The following is an 11,282-nucleotide window of genomic DNA, read 5'->3' on the forward strand; positions in this document are numbered from 1 at the left end:
GGGATTAGGTAATCCCTTTTCCATTAGCTTATGAAAATTAGCCATGAACCTAGCAACGGCTACTTGCATTTCCTTGCTCTTTTCCTCTAACTTATGCATAAGGTCCCTCTTGGTGAGGACTTTCTTTACCTCCAGAATAGTAGCAATCCTATCTTCAATTTCTAGTTCCTGTACTTGGTACTTGTTTTTTGAATTTAAGAACTGGATGAGCCTGGTAGCATGTCTAGGCATGTTGCCTAATTCTATCTTCACTTTCTCAATAGCCTCTGTTATTAATCTTATGAGATCAATATGCTCGAATATGACCTGTATGGATGGCCAAATATCATTGACAGAGTCAATGACATTGGCCCATAGTTTTTCCTTGGCTTCTCCAAGTGGCTCCTTTAGTATCAAATATCTTTCCATTAACTTGAGCTTCTCCTTTATCCTTGCAGCCTTCTGTTCCTCCTCTTTCTGCATAATCTTGGCAAGCTTATAGTTTGATTCTAAGCTTGCCACCTGCTCCTTTAGCCTATTTATCTCATTTGTCTGAATAGACATTTCTTTGATGGAATGAACAAGCTTGGCTGCTTCATCTGTTGTTGTACCTGTTGCTGTTGTAGAAGGTGCTGATGTAGATGTTGCAGTGGCGATGGGAAAGGTAGTGACTATAGGAGTTTTTGGAGCCAATGTAGATGGTACCACGATAGTCATTGTAGGGATTCCATTTGCTGGTGTGGTCCCTACTTCACGTTGCTTCAATTGGATTAAGGCATCCAATTCCTTCTCTGTGCTCCTCTACTGATCATTCAGCTTGAGGACTAAATCCATTAGGTCCTCATGATGATTTTGAGAATGTAACACCTCCTGTGTTTGTGGATGATGCAAGGAGGGGATCTTTAGTTGCTTCTTCAGTGAAGCAATGTCCTTGTTCTTTTGTTTTATTAGCTCCTATGTTGCTTTGATATCTTTGGGATCATGTCCCATCTCTATGATCAAGTCTTCCAAAGACTTGATTCTGTTATCCTTGGCTTCTTATGAAGCTTGTTCAAGCTGATACTGAGCTGAGATATTCTTCAGGGAACTTTGCAGCTGGTGAACAACTATGGACTTCCCTGTCAGGGTGGAGTAGATCATTTCTCCATCTTGCTTGTGAAACTCTATTTGGTCCACAGTGTGAATATCCCCGGCCAACACCTCAAAATAAAATTTATTATAGTTAGTGGGTGCCCTTGGTTTCTGTACAGTTGGTTGAATGAAGGACACTTGCATCTTCCCCTATTTGATGTCAAAGGCTGACATCAATCTACTCCGACCTGGAGTAGAAAGTTTGAAAAGATGAGCATATGTCTCGTCTTTCAGCCTTTCATTCCTCATTTTTATCTCTTTGAATATGTCTTTGATACTTTTATCCTGGTTTGTTGGCTTGCCGAAGGACGAGGCCTCTACACTCGTTTCTCTTTGTATCATATGGGTTCCTGAGAATGATGGGGGTTGTGTTTCCTCTTAAGGAACAATACCTTTACTCCTTTTTGGCTCAGAATCAATTATTTCAACTGAGCCATCGGTGTCTTCCTTCTCTGACATAGGGTTGAGTCTAGGCCTTTTTCTTTGGCCTCTTTCATACGAACATTGAATGCTTGTGTCCCTCAACTTGATCCTTCCTCCCTGCCCCTTTTGGGATTTTTCTCCTTATTCAAAGGAGTTTGCATGATAAGGGGAGTGCTCATTGTCCCTTCTTGAGGTGGTAGCTGCAGAAATGAATTTTCATCAAGTTTATTTTCTAGATTTAATAATGTGTTTTCCACAGAAACTTCAGTATTGTCCCTCTCCTCTAAAGTGTTTTCCAACCATTGCAATTGGATGGCATACTTTTGTATCTCAGGGATGCGGTGATGGATATAGGGAGCCATCTTGTTTTTCTACCTTCTTTTGTAGATGAAATCCAAGGGATCATATCTCCATATGAAGCTTTGTTTCAATTTTAATCTCTGAAGGATCAGGTCTGCCTCCTTTCCAGCTTCTCTGCTATTACGAATAAAAGGACCCAATTGGTCTTTGATCTTGAGATGGGCTTTTTTTTTGGCTGAGACAAAGTTTACCTCATTTGAATTTATTATCTACCTATAGTACTCCAGGGAAAACCTCAATGGGAGGTATTTAGGTAGTTTGTATGGGGCAAGCTGGCACACATAAATCCTTATTTCAGTGTAGTTTTGGTACAAGTACCAATCTCCCACCTGATGATTGATGTTTAGAAGAAGGACTCTCCTGATCTCAGAACTGATTCTTGGTGGAGGGGTTGCACTGAGCATTGTCATCATAGGATGGACAAAGGAATCTATGAATTCATTGTATGAATATGGGGAGGAATATTGATGAGTCAATGGGGTCCATAAGATGACTGATCTTGGCTGGTCCTTGGTGTCCAACTTTTGCAAGGTAAGTGGGAATTTATCTGCTTGGAAGTAGAGGAACATGTGGTATAGTACTGAGGAGTACTTGAAGACTCTCTCAGTTGCTAATCTCATAATTTGTTCATGCACCTTGTCTACAATGAACTGGGAATAGTCATAGATTACTGGTGGAGGCTTACCAGAGCTAAAGATAGACGTGAAAGCAAGGACTGTTTCATCCTCTTGTTCATTAGTGGTACAACCTAGGATAGAATAAATCATGGTGACGATATGTTTACCCCTTTCAGAAAATATGGCAGAGATGTATGGTGGGATATCAGTGGGCATATGTGCTTCTTCCAAAATCAAAGTTTGAAGAATTTCAGTGAGTCTGGTAAGGCCCAACGTGGGGTATTTTTCCAGCAAGTCTCCAACAACTAGTGGTCAGGTTCTAGCCTAGTTGCAGCTGCAGCATCTAGTTAATGGACTCGGCATTGATTTTGAAAAGGATTCCCTCATGAGAAGACATAATAGCCCTAGTGCTGGGAATGTATTGAATTCTGCATTGGTGAAAAATCTTAGGAAAATAATGGACTTGCTGGAAAACATACTTGGATAAGTTAGATTCCCATAATCCAATTTCATCAGCATGGTTAAGGTGGGTGTCTCTCACAAGGAAATATATTTTAAACATTAGGTCGTTAGTGACCGTGTCTTTTATCTTTAAATCTCTGTCAACCAGGGGAAGGTAGTTTATGTTCAGATGAGGTGTGAACATAGGCTTGACGTTTAGTGTAGTAGGGGCAGCCATATTTCGGTTCTTGTGGATTCGAATTAGGCTTGCTCAAGGTTGAATTGGGATTTTCAGAGGTAGTTTGGCAGTTTCAGGGTTTGAGTATTGAGCAAGGTGCAGTATGGTGTCTATTAGAGTAATTCCAATTAAGTTTTAAGCTTAAAAAAATACTCATTTACTGGTCTAACTTGAAATTGACAGGGCACTTGGTGAATTCAGGTTTAAATGCCCGACACTAAGGCAAATTAACTTTGAGTAGGGTAACTGGTCGTTGTAATTGGTCGAAGGGTACTTATGGAGGCTGCACGGTTGACTAGGTGGCTTGTGGTGTTCTCTGGTGTGAAATTTGCACATGGGTTGATGGCTTCGATGTTTTGTAGGTTTCATGCATGTGTAAAGAAGCTTGCAAGAGAAAATTTAGCGAAAAAGACATTTTTGGGGTTTTTTGGATTTTATATGGAAAAAATGTTTTTTTGCGTGTACGGGTCAATAGTGACTGATTTGTCACGTAGCAGGGAAGCGGTAAGTGGTTAATTTCACACCACTTATGGGCGTTCAGTGGTATTTGGGAGGGGTCGCCCAATTCCACTCAGTGACTGACATGTCGCCAGGGCAGTCTCATGGAAAACAACTTTTTCGGGCGTTTATCATCTGGTGGATGATCCCACTTGAAATGGTTTCTCAGGCGTTGGATCTAGGCCTTCAGATCAGACAGTGGTCAGGGCATGATTGCACGCGGAGGTTAATGGGGTGCCCGGTGGGCACTCTAAATATGGCGGTATCCCAATTAATGGTGGATTAAGGTGAGATTAGGCCATCGGGGTTGTCAGTAGAGGGCTTAATCAGGGTTTTGCCTAACTTAATCACAGTTCGATTAGTTAGTGGGTTTTTGCCGGGTTTGATGTATCTTATAGTTTATATGTAAACTAGGGTATCATGATAAGTTTATATAAGAAATTAATATATACGGGAAAAGGGTTAGTAATGAGAATTAATATATAATAGTTAGAAGTTAATATGAAAAACATCATAAATGAATAGCGTTAAGCATAATGTATTTTCTATGATTTCTTTGTTTTTATCATATATGCATTATAACTTAGGCTAAAGTGTTTTTGTTGGTTTTTTATATGCAAGGGAAATTTACATGGGGGTGATTACTTTCCCTAGGCAAATAATTTTTTAACCTTAGGAAAAGGGGTTTTATTAGGGATATGAATGAAATGAAGGGGGCATGAAGTTTTATGAGGGGAATTTGGTATTTGCTATCCATAATTCATTGAGCCGAGTGTCCAGTCCCTACAGAAGTCAGATAAATGATCTGAGCCCCTTTGACTTAGAGTTTTTCAGTACTTAGAACTTTATTATGGGAAATTAGTTAAGTAAATAGGTAAAATGAATGGGGGAAGTTAATCAATTGAGCTTGAAATCCATCTTCATTCTTGGTTGACCATTTACATTTGAAACTTATGATGAGAGATGATAAATACATTTTTTTCCCTATCATCATATTTCTGTAACCTTTCTTCTACTTACCCATCTACTTGTCCTACCTTTTTTTCTTCACTTTATTAGGGTGCATTTTGACTAGCAAACCCTTATCAAAACATTTTCTTTTCTTTTCACAAAGAAAACTATCTAATTCTATTACTATATCATCCAAGGGCTCAGATTAAACTGATGAGCTCCTTTTATTTCGCTTTACCTAATCTAATGACCTACCAAGATTAAACAGTTTGGTCAGATTTTATTCTCTAACTATAAACATGAAATTTGAAGCATGGCATAATCAAGATTAAATAGTTTGATTACCCTGTATTGTGGCATGAATCACAAGTTGAACACAATCATTATTTTTCATAAAGTAAATAGTAGTGGCATTTAGACTTGCACACTTTCATGGTCTCTTTTTGGTTTTTGGGGTTCATATTTTTCAGTTTTTTTTACCTTTTTCTTTATTCTTTTTTTTCTTTAATTTTTCTTTTAGGACATACCCTCTTTTCATTTTTTACTTTTCAATATGGAAAACATTTGCAGAAAAAAAAAAGGTATGTACATATTACAAGGCTTAACCTTCGCCATTCAAAATTATGACTTCTATTGGTATAGGAACCTAACAGAAATATCAAATAATTGTGCTTCATGGTGATGGGAAAAATTCATGGTGAAAGTATATTCAACTATAGTTCCCTTCTAAAACCAAATTGGGAACACAATAATCTAGAGATGAATTTGGATTATTACAGGGTAGACAAATAATTTAAGAAAACAATACTTATTGGTTATTCTTTGATGATATTTATTGTACCATGAGGAATGTTATTATTAGAAAATTTTGTTGTTTACTACCATTTTGGAGCCACTGGGCTTATTTTCTATCAAATAAAAATTTGGATTGTACTCTTGCCACCCTTTGTCCTTGAAACATCAAATAATTGGGCTTCATGGCGATGGGTAAAGTTCATGGTGATAGTAAAAGCACACATATTTAGAATTTAGAGAAAATTTGGTATGATTATGTCCAATTGAGCTCTTTTCATTAAAAAAGGTTAAAATACTCTGTCAACAGAAATTTCAAATACTTTGTCCTTATTAATAAGTAACACAAACTTACAGAGGGTGTATAGGGGGACACTAAGCAAAAGGCATATTGGTCTTGTAGGGTCAAGTAATAGGCTAATAGGAGGTGCCACTCCATTGTGGATTCCTCCATCGGCATAATCATCATGGCATGCGAGGAGCTTTTACAGTTGTAGAAATAACTCCAAGGCACCTCTGTTGCATCTGACCTTACTACTATATAAAAAATTCGCATAAGGAAGTTGGGCACATAGAGGGTCAAGGAGGGGGGAGGTTGAGCAGAAGGCATATCACTTTTGCACAATCGAAGGGGTTGTTTGTATCTTTTCATGTTAAAAATTGTGTGTACTCTTGCCATCCTAATTTCTATCTTAATTTCTATAACTACTATTATGGTTCAAAGGAATTGTTTGTATCTTTTCATGTTTAGAATTGTGTGTACTCTTGCAATCCTAATTTCTATCTTAATTTCTATCACTACTATTCTGATTGGATTCTATGACTTGTATAAAAATGTACATGTTCTCAAGGCTACAACATCATAGATTTTTGGTCCTCTGTTTGATTGGATAGAAGCGTGGGAGATGATTTCCTACCATAAATATTTAGGCACAATGTGTTTTCTGCAAAATTTTGAAAATGCATTCAAGTGGTTATTCACTGTCATTCATGCTGCTAAAAAAATTGGCATCTTTACTAGCAAGACCCATGGTTGATCCACTTGTGGAACATGGATAATATATCTTACCACTCTCAGATCTTTGTCTTGATAAAGTGAGGATTGTGTGAATAGATTTGGATTGTCATGTCTTCAACATTTAGCTATGTTGTATATTTACTTCATATACTAATCTTGCCATTCTTGATTCTATTCTCCCATTTATGGAGTTTGGGTATGTCTCTACTCTATGGAACTAGATATTAGAGTTTATTTTACCCTTTCATGGTGGAATTTGTAGCCAATCCTGATAATTTCTTGAAATGCTTATTTTGACCAAAATTTACTGTTTGAATCTAAAACTAATGCCCGTAAAGTTAGTCGGTTGACTATAAATCAATAGACTTAATATCACTATAGTGACTACAGCCACAATGTTTGGTATTATTAGTTTTGCATAATCAAATGAATTGTGTGTATATTTTCATGTTTAGAATTGTGTGTAATCTTGCCATCCTAATTTATATCTTAATTTCTATGACTATTGTTCTTATTGGATTTTATGACTTGTATAAAAATGTACATGTTCTCAAGGCTACAAAAACACAGAATTTTGGTCCTCTATTTGATTGGATAGAAGCTTGGGAGATGATTCCCCACCTTAAATATTTAGGCATAGTTCTTTTTCAACCCGAGCTGACCAACCATCAGAACTTATGCTAATCATGTACACATTAAATATGTATCCATTGTACCCTTATAAGTACACCCATATAATTGTAGAGTGTACAATTTGTACAGGTGGTTGTAGGCCTCACCACCAAAGCTCCCAAGGCTCCACAAGAAATCAAGTGAAAGGTCTTCACATTTATTCTCATCGCCTATGTAATTGGCATAGGTTTATTGAATATTCTCAGTGGGTGTTAGGGCGCATCTCTAATTGTTTTTATCATGGGTAGGTTTGTGAAATTTTGAATTACATTTTTAACTATGTTTGGAAGAGGGTGATCATGTGGAAATTGTTATGATAAATAGCTTCATTTTTCTGTTTACAAGTCTAGATAACCACTAAATTACAAACAATATGAACATGCTTACTGCCATTTCTTTTATCAAGGTTGAGTTGGTCCAATTCATCTTTCCATGTTTTGCATTATTGTCAACTAATCATTGAAATTTTAAGTCTGTTCTTTCCACCATTATCCACTACATTCTTTTCTGCCTTCCCGCACAAGGCTGCAACTGTGGGTTCTTCACACTAAGCCAATATCTACACTTGATAGTTTGCACAAAGTTTCACCCAATGGTACCTAATTATTCATTATTTCAAGATATTGAATTGTAGGAGATGCTACAAAAAAGTAATTGGTTTAAGAAATTCAAGACCTAGGCATCCTAAAACCTACATTGTCTTACTTATATACTACTGAAGGTTTACTCATCATTCTCTTCTTGAGAGCCCCCAACCCAATTTTCTCCCATCATAACCATTGATGGTGCCAAGTAGTGCACCTTGCCCAATTTGAAACCATTAAAAAAACATTTATTCTTAAACTCCTAAATCATCTGAAGCTTCTTACTATGGCTCATGAGTTTAGATAGACAGTGGTCAAGTACAGTACTAATTAATCTTACAGGCATGATAGCTTACTAGTTTCAAAGGTGTTCTTTTCACTATAGCTTACTAATTCTGGCATTCTTTGTGTTTATTTAAAATACATTTGTAATAATATTTGCACTATGGACAATCTCTAGAATAATAATAAACTCGCTAATGTAGTTACTTTTATTTTCTCTTTCAAGGTTACCTCGCACATATTTTTTCAAAACCATAGAAAATTAGTCCTGCAGAAAGAGATTAAAAGATCAATAACATTGTGATTATGTTTTCTAACGATTGGAAATTTCAAGGCAGTATTCTTCTTCCAACAAATTTCTTGATAAATCTCTCTACATTGGTATATTAGCCGACCTTTATGTTAAAAATGATATTGGAGATCTCAACATGGTTTATGTGCAACAAGATATGGATGATGAATGAGTTTTTTATATTCTACGTTATATCATTTTACCCTTTCATGGTGGAATTTGTAGCCAATCCTAATAAGTTATTGTTCATGGGAAGGTCATAGATGTTTGATCTCGCAGACAAATAAAAATGGTTCCTCTTAACATGGGTGTAAATTGAGTACCTTGTTTAGTTCTGCGACACCCATGAAATTATCCATAGGGATGTCAAGGCATTGGTTGAAGCTACCAGTGCCTTGGATGCAGAGTCTGAAAGAGTAATCTAAGAAGATCTTGATAGAATTATGAAAAATAGAACAATACTTATTGTTGCACATCGTTTGAGTCTGTGGTTGGATAAAACTTCCTTGAAGTTTCCTACAATAGTGGAAACGCAACTGGACATGGTTTTGTGTGTCGGATGTAGAACAATTTTCTATAAAAATATCCAGTAATATCTTAGAATAAATTATATTTTCATGTACTAGTATTATTTCTTTTACTACTATATAATAATAATATGTTAGACAACAATAATGCATATTGTACTCTAATATCATTTCTAATGATTTGTGCTTAGCAATAGGAATGGAATATGATTTGTCTAGGTGTTTGGCTATCAGGCGGTTCAACGAAGGCTTCATTTGTATAATCCACTTCCCTTTTATGAATACAACCCATTGTTTTCCAATCCCTTCACCTCTATGAATACAACCCACGCTTCTATTCTTCAGATCATCTCTAGTGTGCCTTCCACCATCATTTCGATAATTTTAGATCATGTTCAACATGTAAGGAATTTTAGTTTTATTTCTTTGCAAACAATATTAACAGGATTGGGAAATAATTTAATTTGGTTTAAAAAAAATTATATTTTAATATTTTGTAATATATCTTAATGTATGTATTGTAGCGAGTGATTGGATATAGTTTAATTCAACTATGCATATACAACAGCTAGATGGAATTTGAATTGTCCAAATTATCAATATTATAAAACATTTAGTCTTAAAACATCTTAAACCTCTGAGAACAAATAATGGAGTCGAGTAATCTAGTTTGATGGATTTTTATATTTGAGATGTGTACTAAAGCCTTTAGAGTTCAGTGCAATCTCTGTATGAAGCTCTATGATACTTAAGGTTGTAGATCTCAGTGCAATCCCTCCCCTTGAAGAGGATTCTTAAATATCTATCATTCATACGTTTTTTTGGTTCGTGCAACTCTTTATTTTTGTGGTTATATATATATATATATTGAAAATCTATTTTAATTCTTGTTTGTAAATATTGGTATAAAGCATTAGTGTGTTCTTTGAGGATTACACGTCAAATGCTTTGTAAAAGATTTAATCATTCTAGTAGCATTTATTTAAGGTGTCATTTTTCAAATTTTAGTATATTTTCTAATAGTATAATTATATGTTGGAAGCAAGTTAAAAGTTATATAGTTTCTCTTTATTTTTAAAGGAGTCTACAACCCATCTTAATTAGGGATCTACCCAAATTCATGAAGGATTAAACCTCGCGAGGTAAGAACTTATTTTTAGAGTGAAAACAGATTTGATCTCTCTAAACACTTGGTTGAAGAGGGTTCTTAGATATCTATCATTCCTACATTTTTTTGGTTTCTCTCTCTCTCTCTCTCTCTCTCTCTCTCTCTCTCTCTCTCTCTCTCTCTCTCTCTCTCTCTCTCTCTCTCTCTATATATATATATATATATATTTGAAAATCTATTTTAATTTCTGTTTGTAAATATTGGTATAAAGCATTTGTGTATTCTTTGAGGATTACACGTCAAATATTTTGTAAAAGATTTAATCAATCTAGTAGCATTTTCTTAAGGTGTCATCGGTATTACATTATTTTTTTATGAGATTTTATTCTTTTCAAATTTTAGTATTTTTTGTGAGTGTAATTGCATGTTGGAAGGAAGTTAAAAGTTATATATTTTCTCTTTATTTTTAAAGGAGCCTACAATCCATCTTAATTCAAGATCTACCCAAGGTCATGAAGGATTAAACCTCACGAGATAAAAAATAAAATTTAGAGTGAAAGGATATTTGATATTTCTAAACACTTAGTAGATCCAGAGTTATGATAGATCTAGGTTTGTTAGTAATAAAGCAAGGTTACATGCTTCCTCCATTAAAATATAAGGCAAGTGTACTCCAGTTATAGAAATATGGAAGATAATTTTAGAAAACAATATGCACATAATTATTAATTTAGTTTAACTTATTGTTTTCCCTGTAGATAAAATCTTTTGAATACATAAATTATTGTAGTATGTTCTTCAAAATATGATGCATTTTAATAAACTTTTGCATTGATCATGGAAGTCTCCTACTTTCAATAATAATAAAATTTCAATCATGTAAATCTCTATTAATTTTAACAATCTTCCCTTTTTTTTATAGATCACTATTAATTATTTAACATGTGAAATATTAAAAGAAAAAAATATGTGAGAACTTTCATTTACGTTAAAAGTGATGACATTGATTCATTAGATATTTTCTCAATTAAATTTATTGCAAATATGAAGATCTTAGTATAATTATGAACATCTCACTGTGTTACAATATTTCTCCTTAGTAAACTAAATTCAATTATATATATTGCAAAGATAGGACCTTAGCCAACGTAGAAGAGATCTCATTCTGTTACAACTATTTTGTCTTATATTAAGTGAAAAGGGAATTTAAAGCATTGACAATGGATATTTCATTTTGGGTTTTGATTTTAGCCATTAATAATAAGTAGATGATAGAAGATATTTATTAATTTTTTTTATTTTTACTCTTAAATATCACACTTCCATAGATCGTGCTCTTTAGATTTATAGAGTTCCATATTTTTTATAC

The sequence above is a fragment of the Pinus tabuliformis genome, chromosome 3_1 (assembly GCF_031772625.1).
Source record: "Pinus tabuliformis cultivar Carrire ecotype Pingquan chromosome 3_1, CPIR1, whole genome shotgun sequence".
Lineage (NCBI taxonomy): Eukaryota > Viridiplantae > Streptophyta > Pinopsida > Pinales > Pinaceae > Pinus > Pinus tabuliformis.